The sequence below is a fragment of the Melanotaenia boesemani genome, chromosome 8 (assembly GCF_017639745.1).
Source record: "Melanotaenia boesemani isolate fMelBoe1 chromosome 8, fMelBoe1.pri, whole genome shotgun sequence".
Classification (NCBI taxonomy): domain Eukaryota; kingdom Metazoa; phylum Chordata; class Actinopteri; order Atheriniformes; family Melanotaeniidae; genus Melanotaenia; species Melanotaenia boesemani.
In genome coordinates, this window is record NC_055689.1 from 3401922 (window position 1) to 3415549 (window position 13628).

The following is a 13628-nucleotide window of genomic DNA, read 5'->3' on the forward strand; positions in this document are numbered from 1 at the left end:
TGTTCATGTAAATGTGTGTGTACATGTATGTGTGTCTTGTTCCAGCAGTGAACTCGTCTTATGTGTATGAAATGTCTAGAAATGAAGCTTTCTTCTGTTTACTCTTTAGCACTTTCTTTCCATAAAAAGATGTAGATCTGTTTCACTTGAATATAGGATTTTGAATCAAATCATTAATTATTTGTGGTATGAAATCAGAACAATCTCACCATCATTATGTTAACTGGTCACATGACTGCTTCCATCCCCAAGTCAGCTCTGCCGTGGACCAGTCAGATGGCAAACCGCCTTTTGATGTTTATGGCCAATGACCCTTTTCACCACATGGATGTTCTCTCTCTGGTCAGTAGAACCGGATGGTTTTCCAACCTCGGGCCCCCAGCACCCACCTCTCTGTTCGCCCCTCAAAGCCCAGCGGCCACGCCACCTTGGAGCTGGTTGAAGAGCTCTTTTTCTAGTTTGTCCTCTGAATAAACGCATGATCTGGAGCGTTGTGAAGGATGGTGTTCTACCATCCAAAAACAGATGTTTACACGTCCATCAAACATCTGGTTTCAGTCTCTTTGAAACTCGAAGCAGAGGAAATGCTGGAGTATCTTCTGTCTTTGTTTCTTGAATCATGTAGAGCATCAGGTGGAGCTGGTAGGGGTGGGCATCAGTGTCAGTTCGTAAAACATGGTGGTGATAGAAAGTTATATATATATATATATATATATATATATATATATATATATATATATATATATATATATATATATAAATATCAGTGGGTCTCTGCTGACTTTTATCCTGGCGGAAGAACTGAGTCGGGGCAGGTGTGCAGCCTGTGAGCTTCAGGAGAGAGTGTCTCCGACAGAGACGGAGGGAGGGGGAAAAGAAGAAAAAGGAAAATAGTGTTAATATTTATCCTACACAGTGTGTGTGTTTGTGTCTGAGGGAAGTTGCAAATGTTTTCTCTCAGAGATTTGATAGTGCTAAAAATAAATTCTCCCATGTATGTGTGTGTATAAGCAAAAGCATTCTTCATTTCCTTTAAGGTAAAAATTGTTCACGTTTGACAAGTTTAAAAGAACACATAAATTAAGTAGAAAGAATGCAATAAAATTAAAGTATTGTGATGAAGGTGTCCATAAGAAAAGAATGAGATTCTTATAAAAATATTTTATAATGCAAATACAAGTCAGCTGAGACTCAAAAACTACAGTTTTTCAGATAAACCTATGGATAAAATGTTCTCTTTTTCTTTCCAAACAGACAACCAGCTTATACAACCCGAAAGTGTCCTTGTGTGTATTAAGTATTCTGGAGCAGAGCAAAACATTTCCTCAGCCTGATCAGATCATTTTACATTATCTGGATCTTTTCCAGGCGTAAATTTAGCATCTCCTTCAAATTTAGTTTTTTACTGTTAAAAGTACCCATTTTATTTCTTCATGAGATTTCTCATATCCTACTTAAACTGTTAGACAGAGCTTCATTATTACCAGCAACGTGTCCTCTCTCTCCGCTGCTTCGGAATGTGAGAGAATCTCCAGCCACACACACACACACTCACACACTCTTTTTGTTATCTTCTTATTTGGTTTCATTATTCTTTCCTTTTATGCTTCAGCAATACGCTTATTTTATTTATTATATAAAATATCACAATGCTGTATGCAAAATCACCTCCTTCTGAGCTGCTGCTGTCCGGTTCTAGAATAGGACAGCGGAGTAAGCTTGAGGGTTAATCCCACACTTTCAGGTTCTCTACACACAATTTTTATATATATTTTCTCCCCACAATTATTGTTGTAATTATATATTTATATTTATAAATTATTATTCATAAGACATTAGACAAACATAAAACATACAACGGGGTACCCCAAAACTAGAAAGGGACTCGAACCCTTTTTTTACTCACAGGAGGACTCCAACCTCCTGCGGTGAGGACTTTAACCTCACTTTTCCAGGGACTGGAACCCTGTTACTTGTAGGGGACTGGCACCCCTATCCTTAAAGGGACTGAAAACCCTTTTATTTATTTATTTATTATTTTGTTTTCCTTGTTACATATTGGGGAGTCCCATTCACCCTCCTTCTCCTTAACAGCTGTGTTTCCCATTATGCAACTAGGACGTCTCCTTTTGGATTTTTCTTCTTCGAGTAGCCCACACTCAGGCACAAAAATTGACTAAAACGCCTATTATTACCACCGAAGTTTTAACTTCAGTGCCGGACTAACCTACCCTACCGCAGTAGAATAGTGACCTACCTTGTCTTCACAAGATAGTGGGACCCTACCCTATTTTCATAAGATAGTGAGAAAAGGGTGGTAAATGGGAGTCCGATATGAAAACTTCTCACCGTGTGTGATTCTGGGTGCTGCTCCACACGCAGACTTCGTTCTGGATATCAGTGGTGTCTGAACGGAGTCCCTCCGCCGTCCCCTGACGGTTAAGGCTGACCCAGAGGCTGAAGTATCCTCCAGGATGAGCAATCACGGGTTCTGGTCCTCCGGTCAGTCACTCAAGATATCCTGTTCGTGACGCCAAGATTGTTGTGGAATTTTATTATCAAAGATCACACACTAAGTGAGAACCAAACAAAGTATTTTTATTAAGAGCTGATCAGCAATGGGAATCACACAGTCAAACAGCTTTGGCTGAGCGAGTCCGCAGAGATACACATGGGCTTGGTTAATAAAGACTTGCATGACGTGATGGCATCAAGGTCGTTGGTGCAAATCCTCAGTACACTGTCTTCAAACCCTGCACAGCCTGGTACACAGTTTCTAAAGAATGTCATCAGTCATTACCAAATATTTTCTGGGTACAGGTCGTTCTGCTCAGTGAATTATAAGCCATGGTTAAAATAATACAAAGTGTAAGATTACACAGTATAAGGGTTATGTGTATAATTTTCCATTACAGAAATCGCCCCCATGACCTCCATTCGTTCCAACTCTGCCTTTAGTTTATCTCTTAATGGCAGAGGAACTCTGCGTGGGGTAGAAAGAGCATATGGGACTGCACCTGGCTCTAACTCAATGGAGTACGGCTCTTTTAGCTTCCCCAAGCCTGAAAAAACAGTAGGGTATAGGGCCTCAAAGTTCTCTCTCTGTGACTCAATCTCGTGAACGCGCTTTATCAGATTCAGAGCTGTTATTGCAGGAAGACCCAATAATGGCTTTGACAGGTCTGATACGACATAGATGTTCTGTGCTGACCTATTCTCTTTCTTTTGCATCTCACCTGTGAAGCATCCTTGTGTTTTTAGTCTTTGTCTATTCGGTCCAAACAGCGCCTTCTCTGGTGCCTGAAGTGCCCCATGTTTCTTTCTAGAATACATGCTGCTTGGTATTGCAGTGACACATGCACCTGTATCCAGCTTGAAGGCACAGCTCTCCCCGTTTAGTTGCAGCCTCTCAACCCATTCCTTAACCTCTTGTGAGCCCATTTCTCCTAAGAAGGCAAAATCCTCTTCCTCTACAGCATTACTCTGTGCTCCTGCAATGTGATGACCACTACTCGTCGACCTGCATTTTTTTGCAAAATGTCCCTTTTTGTAACATCGTCTACATTCTGCACTCAGAGCAGGGCAGTCTTTCCAAGCGTGTTTCTTTTACTGTCCACATCTGTTGCACTCGAATAGTTTATTCTCTGTTTTTTCTTTCACTGCCTTCCCCCCTCTTGTGTTCTTTTTACGTATGGCTTCTACCGGTGCCATCACTTGCTCAGTACCACATATGAGTGGCTGTTGTTTTTTCACTGCTGCACTCTGTCTGACCCATATCATAGCCTTCTCCAGCGTCAACTCCGGGTCCAACTGTGGGCTTTCTGAAAGTTTAGCATCTCTAATGCCTACCAAGAGGCTTTGGACAGCAGGTTGAGGATGTAATAATGAGGCGTTGGATGGCCTGGGTCGCAGCGGTGAGATGGAATCACTTTCAACACCATTATCTCCCTTCATGCGTGTTTGGTCTCGGCATTTTCATAAAGGCAAGAAGGAGACTTTTTTGTTGTTGCTTAAGAAATGATGGAGGCTGGCTCAGGTTTTTTTACCATCCCTGCTTCTAGGACACACCTCAGTTCCACCCACAAACACTGCACGCTCTGTAAGACGAAGAAGACGGATCAGCTGAGGAAAGAGACACTGCAAGCAGCAGATGGGGTCCACCAGGATGCGGACACTGGAGATCAGCTGATCACAGAGGATGAGACACATGATGAAGATGATGACGAAGATCTATGTGTACTAGTGTTAATTTTGTCAACGAAAACTAAACGAAAATATTTTCTTCAACACATACTTTTCACCGGACGAAAACTAGAAGAGACTAAAACCCCATTAATAAACAATAACTGGGACAATACATGATTGTAAACTGGATGAAAAGCTTGACAGTTTTATTTTTCATATAAGTTTTTATTGAAATTCTCAGTCAGAATAAACATTAGCAGCACAACAGTAAACAGATAAAATCTCAATAAAAGAAAATACAGAATATGCACATGTGATATAATAAAAACACTAAAGTTGTGGCAAAATATCTTCAAGTAATGTAGTGAGAGAATTTTACATCTTTGCATGGAAATTTCAACACTGAAACAATAAAACGTGCAATTCTGCTAAAAACTGCAAAATATGTGCAAATTAGTCAACAAGAGGAACAATGAGCAGATCCAGAAGTCTTCTTTATCTGCTGCATGCTGTAGACCTCCATGAAGCAGATCCAGAAGTCTTCTTTATCTGCTGCATGCTGTAGACCTCCATGAAGCAGATCCAGAAGTCTTCTTATCTGCTGCATGCTGTAGACCTCCATGAAGCAGATCCAGAAGTCTTCTTTATCTGCTGCATGCTGTAGACCTCCATGAAGCAGATCCAGAAGTCTTCTTTATCTGCTGCATGCTGTAGACCTCCATGAAGCAGATCCAGAAGTCTTCTTATCTGCTGCATGCTGTAGACCTCCATGAAGCAGATCCAGAAGTCTTCTTATCTGCTGCATGCTGTAGACCTCCATGATGACCCAGAGCTTCAGTGGAGAGTCAGTCAGGTGCTGAGAGTGCAGGACCTGTAGACACACACTGGCTTGAGTAATTATGTTGTATGAACATGTGGTAGGATTATTAAAGCATTTAAATCTTTTTCTGAGTTATGTAATATAAATATGAAGTTGTTTCTTTTACAACATTGTAATGCACATGAATCATTTATGCTCAGAGTTTAAATAAGTAAAGAAAACCAGACAAAACAAGTAAAGTAACCCTAACCACCACCATAACTTCACTAACAGCAGGTTTGCTTACCTTTGCAGTGAGACTGTGTTGTGCAGTCCTGCAGTGGAAGTGTGAACAGATCCTGCACCCAGACATTCCTGAAATGTCCGTGAGCTTCCAGAGATGAACTGTTCATACTGTAAGCACTGATATAAAAAAACGAGGTAGTTTGTTATGTCCAGCGATGAAGTTGGAGGTAGTCATGAGCATTGTAGCTACATTCCTTAGCTGTGGGGTTGTGGGGATCTTACTGATTGTCAACAATTTGGCCAAATACCGATCCCAGGCCTCTTTGATAAGCTTGTCCCTGTACGGTATCCTCTCATCATTCTTTCTATCATTCTAAAAGCTGCTGCTGGCTGATCCCGCTCTGGCTTACCGTTGCATATTAATGCCTATTAATGATAATGTGGACGAAAACATTTAGAAAGTTCTGTAACATGTTGTGGACCTTTACTCAGAGAACAGCTGGAGCTTCTAGTTAAAAGACTTAAAATGACACTTTAATTTTAGGTCTGTTCAGTTTGGGCCAGGGATATTTTCTATTTCTTTTTCTACTGCTTGGAAGTGAAATGCAATTAAATGCATTTCTCCAGACATCACTAGAGCCTGACTTTACAATATTAATATCTATGTCTGTTATTTGATACAGTTATCCACTAAAATCAATTTAAATATTTGTTGGATTTTGGGCCAAAAATTGTTATGCAATTAAAATGTGATTAATCGAGACTGATTAATTATAAAGCCTGTAACTAATTTAGATATTTTTTTTAATCGGGTCCCACCCCTAGCAAGATATACAAGATTTATATGTGTGAGTGTGTGTGTGTGTATATATATATATATATATATATATATATATATTGAAGTTTTAAAATACTCTTTGTTGGCTTTAAAAGATTTGTTCACCACCTGTAAATCAGAAGGAAGAGTGTTCAAAAATCCACATTTTTAAAAGAAGGCAAAAACACCAGAGTTTGAGTAGAATTGACAATTCTTTGTTAAGCCAGTAATAAGAAAACAATACATATCTTCTCGAGAAGGAGGCCTGTTAGCCTTAGCATCTGGTCCACTAAAACACAGAAGTGTCGGGAACCTTCGGTTCAGCCAAAAGACCCGCCTACCTAAGTTATCCTCCTCATTTATACTGATACAAAGCATTGTGGCTAGGTGCGTGCATGTGGTACGCATTCATGTGAATGTGTATTTTGCAAGGTGGTCCATCCTTCTTCCGTCACTTTTCTTCCCAGGCTGTTTTCTTCTTTCCCACAGTCAGTTGGGTGAGATCTGCAAAACAAGTTTTATCCTCCCTATTTCTGCTTATTTGTTATCTTCTCAGTAGCTTTCTCTTGCTGGGCACCAGAACAATTTTCAAGGTCCCTTGCCACTTTCCCAGCACTGAACCCAGTAACCCTGTCTCCTGTTTATGTGAATGCTTTATCTGTAACCTGCAAAGCAATGATAACAATTAAGCTGTAGTTCTATTAATTAAAAGCAGAGCCTAATGCATGTTACTAAAATCTAAGGATAAAATGTAAATAAGTAAATGAATAAGAATGCTTAAATAAGTAAATGAATAATAAATGAGTAAATGAATGAGAATGCATATAAAATATTTGCAACAATATATATATATATATATATATGTATATATATTTGTAAGGGAAAATGCCCTTACAATGCATCGGAGGGTTGCCTCCACGAAGTCTATTCATTTATGATAATGGACACCTCGAAGGGCATTATCCCGCTTATACCATGGTCACTTACGAAAGAAAAACAACATTAAATAAATTATTAATGCGCTACTGTTGTTTTTCACAAGAAGCGGCTGAGTGGACTATTTCATTGTGACACGTTGCCAAGGTAACCAGCTCTGACACAGAACCTGTAGCTCGGTCGGTCAGCTGGAGTATCAGACCTGATCAGTGGAGGGAAGGGAGATGATTGCTTAAAGTAATGTTACGTGACACAAACATTTCAGAGGGCGGGTGCAGCTCTTACAGCTTGTGTGTGTCCAGAAGATGATGTAACATTTTGTTTGAAACAGTCAAAGTCCACAGACAGTTTCCTTAATCGTTTTTATTGCAAGAAATATTATCCACCATTCACTCTGATCAATAAATGTGTATCAAGCAAGTCTATCCTAAATCGTTTTTATAAAGTTATCCACCATTCATTTTGTATCAAGTATGTAAGTAAGATAATCAAGACAGAAAGACAGGCGACAACCTATTTAAAATTAAATGTAACATTGCCGTTGATCGTGACATCTCATAAAGATACTGGCATGTCCCTAGTGGCGTTTGAAGGACGAAGATTTAACGTTTGTGGACACTGACCGCTGCTGGTTAGGACGACAAAATGTTGCTCCATTCTCGTCTCTCCTGGACTGACGGAGCCCAATAAGCCTGCAGGCTGCTTTCACAGCGATGTGCCATCACAGACCTGATCTGGTGTTTCTGCAGCCCGGCTTCTGAGTTTCTGTTGCCACGGTTACCAACTAGCGTTTAGTCAGCGAAATAATTTACAACAATAAGTCTATTTGACAGGAACTTCTTTCATAGGTGTCCATTATCACTTTTTAATGGACACCCTCCACTCAGAATCAAGTAGTCACCAAGACCAGTATATATACACATATATATATATATATATATATATATATATATATATATATATATATACACACACACACACATTAGTTGTGTGACACAACTAATGTCAGCAGCAGAGAAACTCAACAAAACAGTCCTGTTCAAAAGATTTTAGTATTTTTTTGCGCTGTTTATTTATTTATTCTATTTTCAATTTTCTTTTCCAATAGGTTGTACTTTGATTACTGAGGTGTAGTTTGAACTTCTCTCTTTCTCTGCTATGCCTTGTGTATGTGTCCAATGAAATCTTAAGTTGGGTAATTTAATTGTATATCAGTGTAACTCGTCTTTTCAGTGTTAAATTCAATTCCACTGTTTCACTCAAATTTCTCTTTTTTCATTTCTGTCTTTTATGTGTAAATCTCCACTATTGTCTTGTTCTCTGTACATCTGTACAACCATTTTGTATTACAAATAAATGTCACTTTTTTGTCCAAGATGTTACATATATGTTTGTGTGTATATATATATATATATATATATATATATATATATATATATATATATATCTCCATCCGGGGCTGCACAGCAAGAAGGTCGCTGGGTCGAGCCTCGGCTGGGGGGAGGTCCGAACCTGGGGGATGGTGGCCTTTCTGTGTGGAGTTTGCATGTTCTCCCCGTGTATGCGTGGGCTCTCTCCGGGTTCTCCGGCTTCCTCCCACTGTCCAAAGACATGCATGATAGGTTAATTGGTTATTCTAAATTCTCCCTAGGAGAGAGTGTGCATGTGAATGGTTGTTTGTCGATCTGTGTTGGCCCTGCGACAGACTGGTGACCTGTGCATGGTGTACCCTGCCTCTCACCTGTAAAAATGCTGGGATAGGCTCCAGCTCACCCGTGACCCGTAATGGAATAAGAGGTCAAGATAATGAATGAATGAATGAATATATCCTTCCATCCATCCATTTTATTCAACTTATTCAGAGTCGGGTCGCGGGTGCAGCTGCCTAAGCAGGGAAACCCAAACTTCCCTCTCCCCGGCCACATTCACCAGTTCATCTAGAGCAGAGGTCCCCAACCCTGGTCCTCAAGGCCCACTATCCTGCAGGTCTTAGATGTCTCCCTGCTGCAACACACCTGATTCAAATTAAACGGCTCTCTGACAGGCTCTGCACAAGTCTGCAACTGAGCCATTCATTTGAATCAGGTGTGTTGCAGCAGGGAGACATCTAAGACCTGCAGGATAGTGGGCCTTGAGGACCAGGGTTGGGGACCTCTGATCTAGAGGGATCCCGAGGTGTTCCCAGGCCAGCCAAGAGATGTAGTCTGTCCAGCGTGTCCTGGGTCATCTGGTCACCTCATCTGGCTCCTCTCGATGTGGAGGAGCAGCGGCTCTACTCTGAGCCCCTCCCGGATCACCGAGCTTTTCACCCTATCTCTAAGGGAGAGCCTGGCCACCCTGCGGAGAAAACTCATTCTGGCCGCTTGTATTCGTCGTCTTGTTCTTTCGATCACTACCCACAGCTCGTGACCATAGGTGAGGGTAGGAGCGTAGATCAACCAGTAAATCGAGAGCTTTGCCTTTTGGCTCAGCTCCTTCTTTACCACGACAGACCGATGCAAAGTCCACATCACTGCAGACGCCGCACCGATTCACCAGTCGATCTCCCGCTCCATCCTTCCCTCACTCGTGAACAAGACCCCGAGATATGTGAATTCCTCCACTTGGGGCAGGATTATATTGCAGATCTGGAGAGAGCACTCCACCCTTTTCCGGCTGAGGACCATGGTCTCGGACTTGGTGCGAATCTCTCCAGTGAGAGCTGAAGATCAAGGCCCGACGAAGCCAACAGAACCACATCATCTGCAAAGAGCAGAGACCCAATCCTGAGGCCACCGAACCGGATCCCCTCAACACCTCGGCTGTGCCTAGAAATTCTGCCCATAAAGGTTATGAACAGAATCGGGTGTAGAGCTGGTCCACTGTTCCACTACCGGGACGAAAACCATACTGCTCCTCCTCAATCCGAGGTTCGACTATCCGACGGACCCTCCTCTCCAGCACCCCTGAATAGACTTTATCAGAGAGGCTGAGGAGTGCGATCCCCCTGTAGTTGGAGCACCCCCTCCAGTCCCCCTTTTTGAAAAGGGGGACCACCACCCCAGTCTGCCAGTCCAGGGAAGCTGTCCACGATGTCCACGCGATGCTGCAGAGGCGTGTCAGCCAAGACAGCCCCACAGCATCCAGAGCCTTAAGGAACTCTGGGCGGACCTCATCCACCCCCGGGGCCTTGCCACAAGGAGCTTTTTAACCACCTCAGCGACCTCAGCCCCAGAGATAGGAGAGCCAGCACCAGCCAGCCCAGACTCTGCTTCCTCATTGAGATTGAGAAGGTCTTCGAAGTATTCCCTCCACCGCCTCACAACGTCCTGAGTCGAGGTCAGCAGCCCCTCATTTTCCATGACCGCCGAAGTTGCGTTCCGCTTAGCTCGCCAATACCCATCAGCTGCCTCTGGAGTCCCACAGGCCAAAAAGGCCCGATAGGACTCCTTCTTCAGCTTGACGGCATCCCTTGCTGCCGGTGTCCACCAAAGTGTTCGGTGATTACCGCCACGACAGGCACCGACGACCTTACGGCCACATTTGTGGCTGGCCACCTCGACAATAGTGGCACGGAACACAGCCCATTCGGACTCAATGTCCCCCGCCTCACCCGGGACTTGGTTGAAGCTCTGCCGGAGATGGGAGTTGAAACTCTTTCTGACAGAGGACTATGCCAGACGTTCCCAGCAGACCCTCACAATACGCTTGGGCCTGCCAGGCCTGACCGGCATCCTCCCCCACCATCTGAACCAACTCACCACCAGGTGGTGATCAGTTGACAGCTCCGCCCCTCCCTTCACCTGAGTGACCAGAACATGCGGCCGTAAGTCCGATGACACGACTACAAACGACTACTTGACCCTAACTGCGGCCAAGTGCACATGTGGGCCCTCTTATGTCTGAACAAGGTGTTCATTATGGACAGTCCATGACGAGCACAGAAATCCAACAACAAAACACCACTCGGATTCAGATTAGGGGGGTCGTTCCTCCCAATCACGCCCCTCCAGGTCTCAATGTCGTTGCCCACGTGAGCATTGAAGTCCCCCAGCAGAACGAGGGAGTCCCCGGAAGGAGTGCTCTCCAACACCCCCTCCAAGGACTCCAAAAAGGGTGGGTACTCTGAACTGGTATTCGTTGCATAAGCACAAGCAACAGTCAGGACCCGTCCCCCTACCCAAAGGCGGAGGTGAGGCAACCCTTTCGTCCACTGGGGTAAACCCCAACATACAGGCATCAAGTTGGGGGCAATGAGCTTGCCCACACCTGCTCGGCGTCTCTCACCAGGAGCAACTCCAGAATGGAACAGGGTCCAGCCCCTCTCAAGGACAGTGGTTCCAGAGCCCAAGCTGTGCGTCAAGGTGAGTCCAACTATATCTAGCCGGAACTGCTCAACCTCGTGCACCAGCTCAGACTCCTTCCCCGCCAGAGAGGTGACATTCCACACACACACACATAATTTACCAAAATGATCCAGTTTTAATCAGATTAAATATTCAGTCAGTGGACCAGTGGATTTCAGCTTCCACATTGACTCAGACAGCAGTTTTCTGCCATAATGCACCTCTCTCCTGAACAGTAGAAGCAGTCTTCCCTTTTCCCCTGAATTTCTCTTTGTATTCCTCGTATGCTGCTATGAGAATCTCTCGCTCCAATGGGTGAAATAACTGGCAGTAGAGATGGACATAGAAAATAAAAACAAATTACATACAGTAGTGAATGTAAAGCGGCTGTCAGTGGCCAAACTTCTTCCAGACATAAGGATTTTTTCATCTGTCATTTAGGCATTAAGGTGAACCCAGAAAAAACATTCAGAAACTGATTTTCGCTCCACAATTCTTCCTTGAAAAGAAAGGCTGGTTCTCCTTTAGCTTAAGTCCGAAAGTTTGGAGTCGATTATCCCGCACAAGTCCCGTGATCACGCCTTAAATTGGCACTAGCTACTGTTCAGCGTAACAACATTTTACTTCGAAAGTGGTGGAAGAAAGTGGTGAAGAAACTGAGATGAAGAATATGAACATTCGAACAGGAAAAATTGTGTGGTCCCCAGACTGCAGTGCGAGATGAAACAATAACAGGGTTGACCTTACAGCCCAAGTGGACTTCTATGGTCTTTTTAAACACCTATCAAACAAAGCTGCTGCAGCAGTTTTAAAGCTTCACACACAGAGTTGTTTGTCCATTCAGAGACACCGTAGTAAAAATGGTGGCCCAAATATGGCAGCAGCCATGTACTGGACCCACAGCAATTAGATGGTTCATTCTAAGAGAATAAGGTTCTAACAGTGATTTTAGTAAAGTGATTAGATACCAATAGAAACAGCTTTTAATGACAGATTACATTTTCTGCTACGTTGTTACATACTGCACCTTTAATGTCTTTAAAGAACCTTCGGGTCACTAAGAAAGAAAAAAAAAGCAAATATGTTAAAGATCTTGTACTGTCTCTTATGTTGTGCTTTGTCTCGTGTTTTTTCTTTGTTGCTGTGATTTTGCACCTCAGGATGTTTATGCCATCATCTCTAACACATCCTACACATGTAAAAACACATCCAACCAAAGCAGATCACATGAACATATTTATTTCATTTGCATTTGAATAACTGAACCAAAAATCCTTCATAATTTCTAGCATTATGTTGACTTACATGTACTGACTGACTAATCATCATACAGGCTACGGTTAAACATACAAAGTAGATGTGAATGGAAGAGTGGAAGATCAGAGAAACCATAAGAAAATCCAGCAGGCAGCACAGAGGAAGAAGCAGGCTCTCATTGATCCTCTATACAAAACTCAAAATGGAAACAAGACAAAACATTATGCTAGGTTATTTTTCAAATGATAGTGTGGAGATGAGGTGGAGAGAAAAAAACTCTATGGTCCTCCAGTAGCTGGTTTTCTGACCAGACTGAGCAGCACCTGGACTCACCTGCAGCAGTCTGCTAATAAATGGATAATTATATTATTTAAAGCTCTGGTTTATGTACAACATTTGATTATTGGCTTGGGACTAATTACTTCCTTTTCCAAGATCCACGAAAAGTCCTGTATCTATTAGAAATGGCATGTCTTCAACTACAGAAATATTCAGATAAAGTTCCACATTTATCTTCCAACAACATGGAGTCAACCCATCCTGAACTCAGCACTGACCTGAACGTAAACCACTGCAAGGAATGAAAGGTCAGCGTGGCACGGTGAGGTTAGACCTGAGCTACAGATGGCAGAAGTACTCACATCATAAACAAAAAGCTGTAAATGTTGGTAAAACCTGGGAAAGGTTAATTTATCCACTACACAAGAACAATAGGAGATAAAACAAAAAGACAAAGAAAAAAATGATATTTTACAGGAATTTTTCACCTTCTCATAAATTCATTTATGAAAAGGCACAATTTTTTCAGATACATACCAGTCAAAGTCCTTCTTATCAAAATAGAATAATTTACTTTTAACTGAAGACAAAAATATAACACCTCAACATAAGTGGAGAAGGTGGATTAAAATGTCTAAAAAAAACAGTAATAATTTATATTTATATTTGACCTGAAGAAGAGTCCCCTCTGTCTTCACTCTCAGTCCACATAGCTCAGAAAAAAGAATTCAGACTTCTACCATAGAGCAGTAGTTCCCAACCTGGGGTCCAGGGTCTTCCAAAG